The sequence below is a fragment of the Ambystoma mexicanum genome, chromosome 4q (genome assembly GCF_040938575.1).
Source record: "Ambystoma mexicanum isolate Mex_15411 chromosome 4q, UKY_AmexF1_1, whole genome shotgun sequence".
NCBI lineage: Eukaryota > Metazoa > Chordata > Amphibia > Caudata > Ambystomatidae > Ambystoma > Ambystoma mexicanum.
This window is the reverse complement of record NC_090928.1, coordinates 840,349,728-840,367,090: the sequence shown is the minus strand read 5'-3', so window position 1 is coordinate 840,367,090 and position 17,363 is coordinate 840,349,728. Positions and strand designations below refer to the sequence as shown.

Genomic DNA, 17,363 nt, shown 5'->3' with positions numbered 1-17,363 from the left:
CACACGCGATCGGGCCTGGGGGTGTGTGTGCGTGTATTTCAGGGGTGCGCGTGAAGTTCCACACGCGATTGGGCTGCGTGCGGGTATTTCAGGGGCTCGCAGGTGTTTTCACACGCGATCGAGCCTGGGGGAGCGGGGTACGTGTATTCCAGGGGCTCGCAGGTGTTTTTACACGTGATCGGGCCTGGGGGAGCGGGGTACGTGTATTTCAGGGACTCGCGGGTGTTTACACACGCGATCGGGCCTGGGGGAGCGTGTGCGTGTATTTCAGGGGTGCGCGTGAAGTTTTACACGCGATCTGGCCTGGGGGGGAGCGGGGTACCACTCACCGTCTGCCTTGCGTGTAGAAGAACACGTAGCCAACACCCGCTGTGAAGTAATAGCGTGTGAACCCCAACGGATGGAAAACACACGCACCGCACGAAAAGCACGTACAGAGCAGTGTAAATGAACGCGGGATCTCCAAGCCCTGCCAGGGCAACGCCCGTGCGCGAAACGCCACAGACGTGCTTACGCAGTAAGGGCCTTTGGTCCAATGAAATCGCGTACCAAATCACTCCGTATCAAGCTGGCCACGCGAAAACACACGGAAGACCACGCTCCTGCCCAGAAGGCCGAATCACTGCCCCCCAGTGCCCCGAGCAGCCTCCCACGTGCCATCTGCTGCTGCCTGCCTGCTGCCACCGTGCCCTGCCATTTGGTGCCTGCACATCAGCCATCTGCAGGGGCCCAGTTGCTGTGTCCACCCCTGCTGGAACAGAAGACTCCCGACTCGGATAACATCGCTCCACAGCCCAGCCCCAGGACCCAGTTGCCCACCCACTCCTGCCCCTGGGGTTGCCATGTCGGGCACATCAACATCTGGCACCAGTGGCAACCCCCGGCCAGAGGGGCAGAGGGGCACCAGCTTCACTGCCACCGAAGTTGGTGTCCTGGTGGAGCAAGTCCTGGGGCAGTATGATGCCCTCTTCGGATCGTCCCGCGCCAACAAGGAAGGACGGGAGAGGATCTGGGCCGACTGTGTGGTTGCCATCAACGCGGAGGGGGTGGCAACCCACACCATCCAGAAGGTCAAGAAGCGCTGGGAGGACTTGAGGTCCAGGACCCTCATAAAGGCCCGGCGCCTCGTGGAGGGGGGCCGGGGCCGCATGAATTCCTTCCAGATGAGGGTCCTGGAACGCTTACACCCAGCGCTCCACGCCCAGGTCCTTGAGAGGGAGACCCGTCTGGAGTTGAGCGGTAAGTGGCCAAGCATTGCTGTGTGAGACAGGGCATGTTGCAGTGTGCTGGTTGTCTGATACTTGCCTGCATGTGTGACATAGGCCATGTACGCATGTATGTGTGCAGGGACATCATGGTAATGCATGTGCGACCAGTAATGTGTGAACCGCACGGTTGTTGCATGTGTTTAAATGCGACATGGGGAGCCCTATGCAGATTGCACACATGAGAGCATGGCAGTCTCTGTTCCTGGACATGGGTGGGGGTGAGGGATGGGTGCTGATGCCAGGTACATATATGGTATCCATGTCTGTGTGCCTGACCTGCGTGTCTGTGACTTGTGAATGCCATGGATGCATGACACTTGTCTGTGACAATTTACAGATTCACTGATGCAGCCTAGTCATCCTTGTATGCACTGTGATTGGGGTGTACGGGGCCAGATGGATGTGACTGAGGTGAAGTGTGTGCATGTGATAGGCATGACCCATGATGCATGTGAGTACCATTACATAGTATGTTTCGAGAGTCCATTGGACATGTATGGAAATGTCCATGGCATGCACCATGACTGTCACTGTGTGTGTTTTGCCTGGACTGACACATGTGTTGTGGAGTGACATGATGGAAGTGTACTTTGACAGTGGCACTCATCTGCTATTGCTTCCTGTCTAGGGGACCATTGTACAGTACCATGATGCTTGTGTTCTATGTCTCCCTCTACGCAGCGGCTAGTGAAGAAGAGGGCGTAGACGGCGCTGTGGAGCAAGGCAGCGGGGATGCCCCCACGGCTGCAGCGGAAGGGGTGGGTGAGCCCCCACAGGGGCCTGCTACGGCGGTAGACGGTGAGGAGCCATCCAGGTTGGTGGTTTCCACAGAGGAGGAGGAGGCCGCCACTGAGGCGCACATGGGGCCTGGTGGGGGCATCCCTGCTGGTGCAAGTGGTGCAGTCCAGGGGCAGGGGCAGGAGGCAGCACAGGTCACCGTGGAGGGGCCTGTGCATGTCGCTGTCCCTGGCCCTGTGGGTGCACCACCATGCACCAGCAGGGATGCCCCGTCCCAGGCCCGTCCGCAGGTAGAGGGGATGTCCATGTCATCTGACTCCCCTCCACCTGCGGACGAGGGGACCCCTGGCCGTATGGAGAAGGTCCTGATTGGGGTCGCGATGCGCACGGCTGTGATTCGTGATGCCGTGCGTGCTTCCCAGGAGGAGCACGCACGTCATCACGAAGAGCACCGTGCCGACGTGGCCCAATTGGGATCGTCCATGTTCGGGGGTTTCCTGCATGTGTCGGCCAATCTGGCGGCCCTCTCCTCCTCTGTGGAGACTATACGCCAGTCGTTCTCCTTGCCGTCTTCCGGCCCAAATGCCTCCAGGGCCCCCTGTGGACCTGCCCTGACCAATGCAGCCAGCTCGGTGGGGATCCCATCCCTGCCACAGTCGGGAGTCAGAGGTCCAGCAGGGGTGGACACCACAGCAACTGGACCCCAGCAGATGGAGGATGTGACGGCATCATCGGGCAGGGCACGTGCACGACGGCGTCGGTGGTTTCCATCAGCCTGGATGCCGTCGTGCTGGCACAGGCAGTTGCGTCGGAGGCAGCAGCAGGCTCAACGTGGGAGGCATCATGGCTCGGGGCCATCAACATCAGGGGTGCAGGCATCGGCCGGAGGGCAGGAGAACCCTGGAATGGGAGTGGCTTCCGTGTGGGAGCGGTTGTGCCAGCAGATAGGTGCGGAGCGGCAGCGGGCAGAGGAGGAATGGCTCACAATGGTCAGGGCGGAGGACTCCATGCGGAGGGCGCTGAGGCGGGCTGAGTGCCTCGAGGGTCTTCGCAGGGAGTTGGAGCTGGACACTGCATTATCCCTGCGGGACCTCGGGGCCAGGGAACATGCCCGCCTCCAAGCCATTGAACAGGAGTTCGATGATGCCCTGGCATGACAACAACCAGTGAGCCGTCGGACTAGCCCGCTGCCTTTGTATATAGTTATATAGTTAGTGTTAGGTTTCCTTTAATTTTTTTTTTTTATTTGGTTGCGATTGGACAATGCGCCACATTTTTGTATATAGTTCAGTTTTTAGTTAGTTGTCATAGTTGGGTTTCATTTGGTTGGGCTCATGGACCCGGGATTATCTTGTAAATAGTTCTTCAATGGATTTTTTTATTTTTTGGATTTTTTTCATGGACATTCATCTTCTTTTGGTTGTTTTGCTTTGTGGTTTTTCTCATTTCATTTCCATTCAAGTTGATTTTCAATACATTTTTATTTTCATCCTTCAATGTGTCGTATCATCTCATTGCTTTCATGCATGTCATGTTGGGTGTTTTAACATTCACTTGCAGCCATTGTGTGTGACAGACATGTGTTCATTTGCATTATTTACATTGGGTGTGTAACATGTAATTGCCTTTGATATGTGGGTGGATGTGATAGTTGGTTGGGCCTTTTGGCAGGGGAGGATGGCCATTACGGACATGATTGGGGATTGTTCGGACCCAGGTGCAGGGGGGCATGGATGGGACATGGGCGAGGGCCTGGTGGAGGGTGCCCCTGCACTGCTGGGGGGTAGGGGGGTGGGGAACATGAGTTGGACATGGGTGGGGGCCTGCTGGCAGGTGCCCCACAGTGCTGGGGGGTGGGGGTGGTGGGGAACATGAGTTGGACATGGGTGGGGGCCTGCTGGCAGGTGCCCCACAGTGCTGGGGGTGGGGGTGGTGGGGAACATGAGTTGGACATGGGTGGGGGCCTGCTGGCAGGTGCCCCACAGTGCTGGGGGGTGGGTGTTGTGGGGAACATGAGTTGGGCATGGGTGGGGGCCTGCTGGCAGGTGCCCCACAGTGCTGGGGGGTGGGGGTGGTGGTGAACATGAGTTGGACATGGGTGGGGGCCTGCTGGCAGGTGCCCCACAGTGCTGGGGGGTGGGGGTGGTGGGGAACATGAGTTGGACATGGGTGGGGGCCTGCTGGCAGGTGCCCCACAGTGCTGGGGGGTGGGGGTGGTGGGGAACATGAGTTGGACATGGGTGGGGGCCTGCTGGCAGGTGCCCCACAGTGCTGGGGGGTGGGGGTGGTGGGGAACATGAGTTGGACATGGGTGGGGGCCTGCTGGCAGGTGCCCCACAGTGCTGGGGGGTGGGGGTGGTGGGGAACATGAGTTGGACATGGGTGGGGGCCTGCTGGCAGGGGCACCGCAATTCTGGGGGTGGGGGTGCAAGGGGACATGAGTTGGTGATCATAAGTGCAAGGGGACATGAGTTGGTGATCATAAGTGCAAGGAGACATGTGCCTTTGCTGGGGGGCATGCCCATGTTGGGTGGGCTGCCTGCGGGACATGACCAGGGATGCAGGGTAGTCACCTGTGGTGTGGGCTGCCTGCAGGGGCCGTGGAGGGTGTACAGGGAACACCTGGGAGGACCCACACTGGCAAATCACATGTAGGACTCCCCGGCACCCCTGAAATACACGTAGCCTGCTGAAATCGCGTGTAAAACTTTCCACGCACCCCTGGTATACACGCACACGCTCCCCCAGGCCAGATCGCGTGTGGAACTTCTCGCGCACCTCTGAAATACACGCGCCCAGGCCAATCGCGTGTGAAACTTCCCGCGCACCCCTGAAATACCCGCATGCAGCCCAATCGCGTGTGAAACTTCCCGCGCACCTCTGATATACACGCACACGCTCCCCCAGGCCAGATCGCGTGTGAAACTTCCCGCGCACCTCTGAAATACACGCACACGCTCCCCCAGGCCAGATCGCGTGTGGAACTTCTCGCGCACCTCTGAAATACACGCGCCCAGGCCAATCGCGTGTGAAACTTCCCGCGCACCCCTGAAATACCCTCTCGCAGCCCAATCGCGTGTGGAACTTCTCGCGCACCCCTGAAATACACGCACATGCTCCCCCAGGCCCGATCGCGTGCGAAACCACCCGCGAGCCCCTGTAATACACGCGCCCAGCCCAATCGCGTGTGGAACTTCCTGCGCACCCCTGAAATACACGCGCCCAGGGCAATCGCGTGTGGAACTTCCCGCGCACCCCTGAAATACACGCGCCCAGGCCAATCGCGTGTGAAACTTCCCGCGCACCCCTGAAATACACGCGCCTAGGGCAATCGCGTGTGGAACTTCTCGCGCACCCCTGAAATACACGCACCCAGGCCATTCGCGTGTAGAACTTCCCGCGCACCCCTGAAATACACGCACGCAGCCCAATCGCATGTGAAACTTCCCGCGCACCCCTGAAATACACGCACCCAGCCCAATCGTGTGTGGAACTTCCCGCGCACCCCTGAAATACACGCACGCAGCCCAATCGCGTGTGGAACTTCCCACGCACCCCTGAAATACACGCGCCCAGGGCAATCGCGTGTGGAACTTCCCGCGCACCCCTGAAATACACGCGCCCAGGCCAATCGCGTGTGGAACTTCCCGCGCACCCCTGAAATACACGCACCCAGGCCATTCGCGTGTAGAACTTCTCGCGCACCCCTGGAATACACGCACCCAGGCCATTCGGGTGTAGAACTTCTCGCACACCCCTGGAATACACGCACCCAGGCCATTCGCGTGTAGGACTTCTCGCGCACCCCTGAAATACACGCACACGCTCCCCCTGGCCCGATCGCGTGTGAATCTTCTCGCGCACGCGTGTTCCCGACACCCGTAATACGCGTTCCGCGCTTTTGCCAGTCCGGTAAACTGGTACAGTGTTGGCGCAGCCCTTTGCGATGGTTTTGCGATCTCAATGGCTTTTCCTTGCGCGAGGGCGTTCTTGGGGGAATAACTGGCGCTGCTGCAGGGTCGCTGCGCCACTCTGCGCCACGTCTGCTTTTGGAGGCGAGAATCCATGAATACGCTGTGCGCAGGAATTGGTTTTATCGCACGCGGCTGGCGCAGACATTCGCACGGGCACGCTGTGCGCCAGCCGCGTGCGACACTTTTGGGAGGAATTACATGAATCGGCCTGTTAATATGATGTCTACATGCTGCATGCAGCAAGTACACATGTTTTTCAATGAACCCTAAGCACTAATAAGGAAGTGTTGATGATCAAAGGTTGACGAGCTGTTGACTCTAATGTTCTTAAGTTTCTGCTTCTGCCCTTGACAGTACATATATTTTTTCTGAAGTGAAACACAGAGTTCTCAGCAGAAAATGTTGGGAGAAATTCTATAGTGATGGACACAACATTAGTAGACAACTTTGACTTAGCAGAATAGTAAAAGTGTAAACAGTGTAACAATTGGTGAAATGTGTAGTAAAACAGTGAAATATTTGACATCAAAGGACACTTCAGATTCCAAAAGCTTTTTGCAAAGGCATGCCCCTAATCGTGAAACCTAAAGGAACTAGATACGCCAAGAATTATATATAAATTACCAACCAGAATTATTCTTTTGCAACAATAACAGCCCTGCGTGGCAAACACTAACATACCAATGAGCGGTAGCTGGTGAAGGTAAGAGTGTGATAAAATGCCATCTGGTGAGGGGAGCCTTTTGCTTTTTGATTTGTATTAATTAACATGATGCAGGTAATTCTGTTTCTGAAAGAGATGTCTGTTAATAAGATCCCCCTTTCATTACTACTCCATGACAAAATTACAGCGCAGGCTTGTGTCTTTTTTGAAATAGGGCCTCATCACGGCCTTGGCATATCTCTGTGGTAATTGCGCCGGGATACCACCAACGCAAATAGCGTTACCGCAACTCTCAAGTTATGGTAAAGGCTGTTACTCCCCATTTTTTGTTGAGTCCATTGGACTCTTTGGGGCATTAACAGGCCTATTACCACCGGCGCAATTAGCACCGAGAATGAGTGGAAAGGTTTTGACCTCCACCAAAAAGCTGGAGGTAAATCTCCCACTTTCCGCCCAAACTCAGGATTGGGCAGAGAAGTAATGCAGCGGTAATAGCGTTACTGCCAAATTTATACCGCTCCGCCCAACCCCTGATGAGGCCAATAGTCTCCTAACACCCTCAGAACCAGCAGGTTCACAGGTATCATTGCGTTTCTGACTGCTGCTGGAATACAAAGTGACCATAGGCAGAGGTGGCCTTTTATTTGTCTGCACCCCTGATGCAAAAATTTATAAATATGCAACCTAGTCAGCCTTGTGGAACATTGAGCTATAAATACTTAGACTGCATAACTTGGCCAACTGCTCTACATTCCATAAAAATAAGATATAATCCTAGCTCGAAAAAAGGTCACCATTGTGGCGCATGATTTTATCAAAATAAATCCTGTTCATAACGATGGATGTGGTGGGACAGTGATCTCAGCGGAAGAAGTGGTTCCAGTGTTTTGATGGCATCGCTACCATCCTGTTCCCGGTGTCTTCCCGGGAATACAATCAAGTCCTCGTTGAAGATAGGCACATCAACCGTCTCCTGAGTCCATGAACATCTTTGAAACAGCAATAGTCAACAATAAGCCCTTTTGCAATGTTTCCATTATCCTGTTCCTCAAGCAAATGTTAGCATTGAGAAGTATTTGTTTGATTTCCAGGGGGAACCCCAAAGGATGGAAGATGCCCAATAAGAACCTGGTCCGGTGCTTTGACAGAAAGCAACAGAATTGCAGCAAACCTCTATTCCACCATTTCAAGAAAACTATTGACACTGAAAAGATCCACTTGGTGCTTCATACAGTGAAGGACACAAATTAAGTTACAGTGAGTAAGTTAACCTTTTCTACTGTGTTGCCATTCATTTATTTCAGGGTTATAGGCCAGAATTATTATTTACCCGGCCCAGGAAAGCTCTAAAGTAGTCCAAACAGATGAGCTATGTGCAGTTCCTAAACTACTGAAACAATTGGTCATAAATGACAAGAACCCATATTGTTATCCTAACAATACAACAAACAAATGTACCTTTTGGGATTAAGAGTTTAAAAAAAATTGAAAACTAAATTGATAACTTTGCTAGGTCAGCTTGCAACTCAAACCTTGTTTTTTTTAATACGTAAAAGGTCATGTGCAGCCTGGATTTTGATTCAATAAAAAATGTATAGTAAAAATACAATATAAAGAAAATATATAAGCCATTCCTGGTTGTGGCATGGTGTGCCGTTAGGGTCACACAATGATACAACCACAGGATTTGATATCACATTAGGATCAACTTAGCTATGCGTTGGCAGATGGGTATTAGCCATCTGGCCTGGATGACTCTGCAACTGCCATGTGTAACAATGGACAGGAAGCTGACTCTTAAATCCTCCAAAAGGAAGGGCTGCACTTTCCTTCCAGAGCACAGTAATCTTCCCCCCACAAGAGATCTCCTGTGAATTGGTATTTCAAAGGCAGCACTGACATATCAAAGCCATAGTCACAACAGTGTGCTGACCAATGGAGTCCCTTTGAAGACAGCAGTCATGAGGAGGGGGTGGAGTTAGAGCAGCCAGACAAGAGTGGTAGGCTAAGAGAGGGGTTCTGCTATATTAGTTTCTGCTAGGGGTCTCTCTACAACTTCCTGTCCTCCCAACTTCGTGGAGACAAGACACTCTTGGTATGATATCAGAAGGCAAAGAAGGGGCACTTTGTTACAACAGCTTGGATTTTGACCCTTTTCAGCAGGCTTGCTTTGGATGAATCCCCTGTGACATTGTACCTTTATTAGGAAAGGAAATCCTCTCCTTAGTTGATTCATCTTTATACTTTCGAGACAAAAAGGATTCACTGGACCTCTGATAAGAATACAGTTTATTCCAGCGTCTTCAGCCATGTTGAAGACAGAAGACATCTAAGGTAAAGGCAAGCTCAACTCTGTACCAATCCCCAGGGAACAGTAGAGGTGAATTGCTGCTGCTGAATTGGACCAAACCAGTTCCTCTCTACTGCCTTTGCACTTGTAACACGATCCTGCTCACTTGAGGTGAATAAGTGGAAGTTTAAAACTAAAGGACTTAACTTTTCCTGACGACCCTGGATTAAACCTTCCAGCAACCCAGAATTTCAGAAGCAGCTTGGAGCTGGTTTTGTTATCACCCTTAGATATCTGTGAGTCAACTCGACTGTGCTCGATGCACTTCAAGTCACTATAGGTCAGAGTGCTACTTTTGGCATCTTCAAAATGCTTACCTGCCTTTTGAGCCATACAGCTCCCTGCTCGACCCAACGCAGTGAACTACATCAATTAACTCAAGCGCCTGCTCTACTCTGTGGAAGCAACTGATTTGCACACTGACTGGACCATCTGGACACCATTGACTTGCCTGTCTCATACATCAACTCGACCCAGCAGAAGCATTGTTTCGCTATTGATTCAACCAATGCCTTAAACAGTTTGGAGCCATCGACTCGAACACCTCGAATGCCGACTCGTCCCAATGGGAGCCCGCACATTGATTCGGCTCACCAGTTGGACCGCACGACTCAAGCGTCTCGACATTGACGCAATCACAGTAAAAGCACTTAGACAGAACAGTTGAGCACCCAAAACAAAAACAAACATATTTTGAAGAGTGTGTGTCCCCTTGATCCACTTTAATGGATGCCTGTGAGTTTTAAGCCCCTTTCTTTACCTTTGTGAGCATATCCATGAACATTGACACAGAAAACTTCTTGCCTGAACACCCCTGCTTTTCAACCCAGATTACTATTTCTTATCAACAGTCTGAATTATCTGAGCTTCTCTTGCAGAGGTGGGTCTTCAGTGTTTTTGATTAGTTGATTGCATTATTTCAGTAAAGGCTCTATATTTATCAATCATTGGACATTCTTTCTATTTTTGGAACCATTGCATTAACACTGTTTGGGTTTCTACTGTTATCAGCTCACTCCCATCCTGACAATATAGCCTGCCCCCGGCCCACGTTACCATAAAAAGGAGAAGGAGGTATACCTGCCGGGCTGTGCCCGTTTGACTTTTATGAGTGGGATCACTGCTGGTTTAGTAGTAGTTTGGGGCTGTGTAGGTAGTTTAACCACTACTCATCGCTGTACTCCAGGGGAGTAGAGCAATCACTATACTCCAGAAGCCCTGCCACACGACCTAGCCTCAGAACATAGCACACCAGAATGTTAGTAACAACCAGCTTCACAACTAGTGAGGATTGTGAATGTTACATTGAGTCACATCTAGAGAGAACTGTGATTAGTAGCCTGTGCCATATTGAGATAGAAGAGGTAGAATTGAGAGGTTCACGCCCCAATTTAAGACTTTCAAAAGTCAAAATAACTCTCTTGAGTGCAAATATCTAAAACCGATCTCAGCAGATCTAAGTTCACCCTCCACCACCGTAATTACAAATCTGAGATCCGAAAGGCCAAAAAGGCCTTTTACAATAAATGAATTCTGAACTGTGGCAGCAGCAGCAAAACTCCACATAATCATCTCCAAATTTGTGTAACCTACCTGTACCTCTGCCCAAACCACCAACACGCAAACGCTCTTCAACTCCCTCTCGCTACATTTCTACTACACAGCACTTGACAGGATGGCAACCCATACCAAATTCTCCACCCTCACCCCCTGCCCTACATCTACCCCCCAATCCCGTTGCCCTGACAACCACAATGCCAACTTTCGACCCTTTCCAACCCATCACGAGAGACGAGTTCCTAGATTTACTATCTGGTAGCAGAACCTCCGGATCCCCCCTCAACCCCTGGCCCGCCTCAGTTCTGAAAGAAATATTCTCCTCTACTTGTGCAGGAGAATATGCAAGGTCCATACTAAACGACTCCCTCACCTCTGGCACCTTCCCAGAAGCCTTTAAACTAGCACATGTCAAAACGCTTCCTAAAAAGCATACCTCGACCCACATGACCCTAAGAATTACAGGCCGATCTCCAACGGGCTGCATACTCCCAGCTCAACTGCTTCGTAGAATCCAACAAACTACTTAACCCTGCACAATCAGGCTTCAGACCGCGCTATGGAACAGAAACCACTCTGATCTCGATTTGGGATGATCTCAAGGTCACGGCAGACTCTGAGGGTTGTTAAGCGCTGATTCTCCTGGATCTGTCAGCAGGCTTTCACACCGTTAACCACTCAATCCTCCTTGACCGCCACCACTCCCAAGGAATCTGTGGCTCAGCACTCAAATGGATTGCCTCCTTCCTCAGCAACAGGAAATAAATCACCTTCCTCTCCCCTTTTATCTCAACTGCTTGCGCTGTGAACATGGAGTACCCCAAGGCACCTGCCTCTCTGGTCTCCTTTTCAACCTCTATCTGACCTCTCTACCAGGAATCATCCACGCGCACAACCTCTCCTGTTACAGCTTTGCCGACGATACCCAAATTATCCTAAAAATTCCCAAAACAAGCACCAACCCACATCCCGACCTTGAAGCTTGCCTCAGTGATATTGACAGATGGATGACAAAAAACCACCTCCTTCTGAACCCAGACAAAACTGAAATCATGGTGTGCGGCAATACTGCCATTCTCCCGCAACCACTGCCATGGCCCCCCTACCTTGGCACCCCCCATCCAAAATAGTCAAAATCCAGTTGCACTATGGACTCAGGCTTAACCCTCAACCGTCAAATCAATAATGTATCAAAATCCTGTCACTACCACCTCAAATTCTTTAGACGCATTTTCCATTACCTCACCTATCCAAACAGGCTTGCCCCTGTTAAGTCTATTGTTATATCAAGACTGGACTATGCCAAATCCCTATACCTAGGAGCACCGGCATACCAACTTAACAAACTCCAAAGAGCCCAAAACGCTGCCACCAAACGCCTTCTCGCCCTGGGAGACAGAGGCCACATCTCTCCCACTCTCTGCACCCTCCACTGGCTCCGTCGGACGAAGGGCCTCCTTCAAAACCCTATGCATTACCCACCGAGCAGTGCACAAGACCTGCCCAACGTACCTACAAGAGAAAATAAAACCCCACCTCCCATCACGCACCCTAAGATCAAGCACCGCCCTCTTACTAGTGATTCCAACCTCCTACTCAGCCTGGATGGGAGGATCTCCCTTCTCAACCTTGGCTCCAACTCTGGAACTCACTCCCCCCAAACATTCGACACACCCAAGACTACATGGCCTTCCGCAAAGCTCAAAAAACCTGTCTCTTTCCATTAACCCGATTAAGACAACATAGGGCCGCTGACACTCTGCGACCTGTGGACAAATGTTCGAGGAGATACTGAGCAATTACACCACTGAAAGCGACTAATAAGTCACCAAGACAGAATCAGGAACTGGTTACCATGGACGACAACCTTAGCGTCCTGCAAGCGCTAGATATATGACTGCTGGCTATCCACTTCCTGATTCTACTACACATGCCTAGCTGCCTCCTGAGCCGTCTCCTCTGAGTGCAGCTATCGTGAAATGCGTAAATGTAATCTGGAACAGTGGTCTTGTAAGTATAAAACATCCACTCCAGACACTCACCTCTTCTATCACTATGCTCACTCTCTATTCTACACCAACACACAATAGAGCACATCTACACCCCTCGATCAATTTCGGCCTAGCTCCACACATAAGCGTCCTACACAGGCCTAACGCTGCCAGAATCCAGTCTCGGAGACCAACCTCCAGACTGCACACATTCAACTGATCTCTCAATACCACAACACCTAATGTTAGGATGCATCTATCATCAGGCAATCGCATCAGCTGCTCACATATTGAGTGCATCCAAGCACCCTATGATTCTCCTTTCTCTCGACTGACCTGGACTACGGTCCCCAAGGGCGTTCAACCCACAAGCGCTTTGAGGTCATGCCAATGATATATAGAGCGCTACATAAATGCCAAATAACATAACATTTTGTAACAGGCGATAGGCGTTAATGTGGTAGAGGCAGGAGGTATAAAGGCGGAGATGGGTGGTGACAGAGGAAAAGAGGCATAGATAGCAACAGAGGAAAAGAGGCAGGAATGGGAGGATGACGAATTTGCATGCTACAGAAAACAGGCTGCAGAAGAGTTTGGAAAATCTCTGGGCATACCAACAGTACAGCCAAAGGCTTGTGCAGGAGTGTATTCTTATACTCCTTGAAAAGTAATTCACTAGATCAGCCTGTGTAAAAGAAACATGGCAAATTACAAAGGTGCAAACTCACAACAGGATTCTCTAGTGCACAAGAGAACACGTTTATGCTGTGTTTAAAAAAGCAGAAAAAAGGACCCCATGGAATCAGTCACAGTTCTAAATTTGAATGAAATAAATGTATAACTAGCACTGAAATATTGAACAAAAAATAAAAGCTTTTCATGTTGTTGATGGCTCGAAAATTGAACCAGACATTCCTAGCATCCTTGCCATTAGTAGTTTATATACTCGGAGTAAGTGTATACTTATTATGAGAAGAAGTCCCAGAATGCAAAGTGCTGTTGGTTGATAAGCCATGACTGGCTGAAGGGTGGCCATTTTGCAGCATTGTTCATCCCAAAAATGTGGTGGTACTGTAACAAAATAAGTTGCACCTCATATTTCGTACTTATTAAAAATGAGGAAAAGAAATAGTAAAATGTATACGTGTGTCATAGCTCAATTAAGCACCGAATTGTAGACTGGACGTTTATGTGCATACAGCAATCACACACATTTAGCCAGGACCCACAGGCACTAATAGGAAGTGCGGATTATGAAAATGTTCGCAAGCAGTTAACACTGATGTTCTTAATTTGCTGTCTCAGCATCAACATGGGTTCCTCTGCTGTCCAAACATCTTGATCAGCATTTTACCATTAAACAGTACCTGCCAGTGTGTGCCACTAAATGAGCATTACTGGGTTTAAACCTGTTGTAGGTAGACAGTGCAGATAAACGAAGTGGCTGAAGGTACACTTGTTTCGGACATTTTTAAAATCCCCGGAGTTTTGTGAGAGCTGCAATTAACCTCTTGCCTTTCAGAACGTAGCTTAATTATTACAGTGGCAACCCCATAACAGCACATAGCTTGCTTTGAAAGGAAATCCTTGTTGGGGATGTTCTGGGATTGAATGGGCTGAACATGGGTGTGAATAGGCAGTGATTTTGGCATGCATGTGGGAGGGCACTGCGGGAGGACATACCAAAATAACGTCTGCAGGCTGCGTGTCTATCCTCCAGTGCTATTGCTCCTTTTGAAGAACTTTCATGACCTTAGTTTTACCTTGCAGACGTGCTTCCTATTACCAAAAATAAAAAAAAAGTTAACCCTTGCCTGTCCTTGCAGGAACCACAAAATCATTATAACTCATAACTGTACACAGAGCTGTTGCAGAGCATGGCGTGTACCGTTGTCTCAAAAATATTTACCATTTGCAAAAACGGAAAGCCAACCTCGGTAATTTTCACCAAGTGTCAGCAAGTGCTAGTGCAAGCTGACAAGGTTCATTCCTTGGACGTTGTCAGCAAGTGCCAGCCGACAAGGCTCATCTCTCTGAAGTCGTCAGCAAGGGCCAGTGTTCTAAAACAAATGTGTAACGACCAAGAAGGCAGCAAATTCCTTTAGAGGTGTGATCAGTGCCACAGCGTGTCTCTTAAAGGCATGCTCTCACAGTAGCCATGCCATGCCATTGCTACTAGAGGTTGCCCATCAGTTTTCCAGTCACACTACCTCCAGAAGAACAATGAAAACTCTGAACCCTAGCGCACAACACGCACTCACTGCTGAAACAAAAAAGCTGATCATATCCTTTTGTCAGATGAGGAAACATCTGGTTTTGCATTTACAAATCAATGTTCTCTGAAAAAGCGCATGAAAGCGCATCTCTATAGTAGCAGTGTTGGGAATTGAAAATGAAAGGCAGAGCATGTTTGTAAATATGTAAAGAGTAAGATATTTACTTATCCCACAAGATTGGTAACATAGAATAAATATAGCTAGAAGGTTCAGTATACGTGAAAAGCGATCATACTTTCAAAATTTTGAAACAGCATGAACAAAACAATACAAGCGTTAGAGCTGACTTTTAGCTTTCGAGTAGCACTTGCTTTATTAGACACACCACGTGATGTGCGGCATTCCAGTAGTAAATCCGCCAGAATACTGCCTAACAGAATTACTGTTACCGCCACTTGGTCCAGCGATTTGCTGCTGGATTACAAGTGGTGGTGGCGGTGTTAGTCCCCATTAATTTGGGGATTACTGCTGTGGTAATTCTGACAATTTTGCTGATTTTTCAGCAGAAAGTGGATGGATTTACCACCAGCATGATGTTGGAGGTAAATACCCCACTCCAGGGCCAAACTCTTAGTACGATGGAGCAGGAAAAGTGGCGTAATTCCGTTATCGCTACTTTTTTCCCACACCGCCATACTCATAATGAGCCCCATAGTGTTAAATGTGTTTTCAAAATAAGAAATAGATGGTATAAAGTTCCAGGTGCAGAGATATTGTGCTGGCTGTTTTCGTCTTGTTTCAGTAGTCATATTTCTCGCTACTTAGCACTGTCGAATGCGCCTGTGACTAATTACAATGCAGGGAACGTATGCATTATTTTCCAAGACAAGCTGCCTTCCCTTCATTCAGCCACTACAGTTTCACGGCGCCAGTTTCGGTTTGCCCTAACTCACCTTGTGGCTTGCCTCTCTGCACCTGCTCTGCTGTCCCATGGCACTGTTCCTCCGGCTTTGCCCCTTCAACCTCTGTCCTACTGCCACCCATATGATATTCTTCCTCCTTTTGCCAACTTCTGCCTCTCAGGCCTGCAGTTCTCTGGGCACCAGTGGCATATCAAGGGAGTGGCCTGGGGTGGCATGTGCTACCCACGGAATATGATTGGCCACCCCAGGTGTCACCCCATTATCCTAAATTATGATCATTAAACTTTAAACACAGGAATAGAAGACACAAATGTTAGTAATTGAAGTAGATCTAGGCAGTGGAGACAAAGAGTACAATGGGGGTGGGTGTGTGTGTGTGTGTGTGTGTGTGTGTGTGTGTGTGTTTGTGTGTTGGTGTGTGCGTGTGTGTGCGCGCTCTCTTACTCCATGCCACCCCTGCATAAATCAGTGTCACATTTGGGCCACCCCTGTCAAAAGAGTCTGGACATGCCACTCTTGGGCACGTGCCTTCCCCGCCTCTGCTAATGCTAACAAGCACTATCCATAAAGTCTACAGTGGCGGGGCCTACTGGCCTGGTAAGGGCCAATACAGCCTGCTGAAGTGGTCATTATCACCATATTAGGCACTGGGGTAGTTTGAAAGAAATACATGAATATCCCCATTGCTAAATTTGGATTTTCTGCTTAGCAGCCCTACAAAATCCTCTGTCCAACAAAACATTTCCCACAAACCATGGAACACTGAAATATTGCCACTTTCCGACAGGGTAGGGTATTGCTGAGCAAGCAAGCATAACCATATTAAGGCATCTTAAGTGGATTTTCCCAACACACTTTTTTAATAGTGCCCAGAATGCATATTTAATCACATTTGTTCATGCTTATTCAGCATTTAGACCCACATGCCTGTCTCTCACATAGTTATAATGACATCAAACATGATTACAGAGAATGGCTAGCATTAGATTTATTTGGAATACATTTGTCCAAGGGGAATTTGCAATACTGGCCAGCAGGTAAGAGATCAGCAGTAATGACTGCATGCAAGGGGGTAAGGGATTAGCAATATTGACCATTGGGTATGGTGTATGGATAGACCTTTAATCACCTTAACCCAAACAGGCCCATCACTTAAGAAGCGAGTAGACGGTTGTACATAAAGCAAGTTTATTGTACAAAAGCTCCCGAGCGGTTAGATGGTGTTGCAGGATGAACTAACCCAAGTCCCAACAATACAAAATCAGTTGGCATTTTATATACTTTTCACAACAATTAAAACATTCCCACATACTCTATTACAATCCACCTCCCAAAATATGATTGGACAAAAACATCTTCAAAGAAATCCCGTATTTTCCCAATTCTTCCATTTTCATTGGCAAATCTTATCTTGATTGTCATCTTTATATCATATTCAGAACACACCTCTTCTTAGGATTCATCCGTAGTAGGCCATGATGTCAGTACATGGTTAAACAGTGGTACTGAAAACATAATTCCTTGCTAGCAATAACTGGCCTAAGGCCTTTAACTTTAAGTGTGATTGCACATGGTCCGCTTACATATTTTAGCTAAAAGAGGAAGGTCTGAATAAACAGGATCTTCTTTGAACTACTCATTGTGATGTTATCCCCCAGACTCTTGGCACCTCTTAAGACCTA

At 49.3% G+C, this 17,363-nt stretch overlaps 1 protein-coding gene across 3 annotated transcripts in view; it reads left to right on the top strand.

The window, feature by feature from the left end:
• Positions 1-17,363, top strand: part of STON1 (stonin 1) — a 402,444-nt gene that overhangs the window by 22,998 nt on the left and 362,083 nt on the right. The window contains exon 2 of one of the 3 annotated variants that reach the window (XM_069608406.1): positions 7,736-7,905. The exons of 1 other annotated variant lie outside the window; for it this stretch is intronic. The gene's annotated coding sequence lies outside the window, so the exon portion shown is untranslated. Of the gene's footprint in view, positions 1-7,735; positions 7,906-17,363 lie in introns of those variants that run through there. One more of the 3 variants, XM_069608407.1, reaches the window with a different exon arrangement.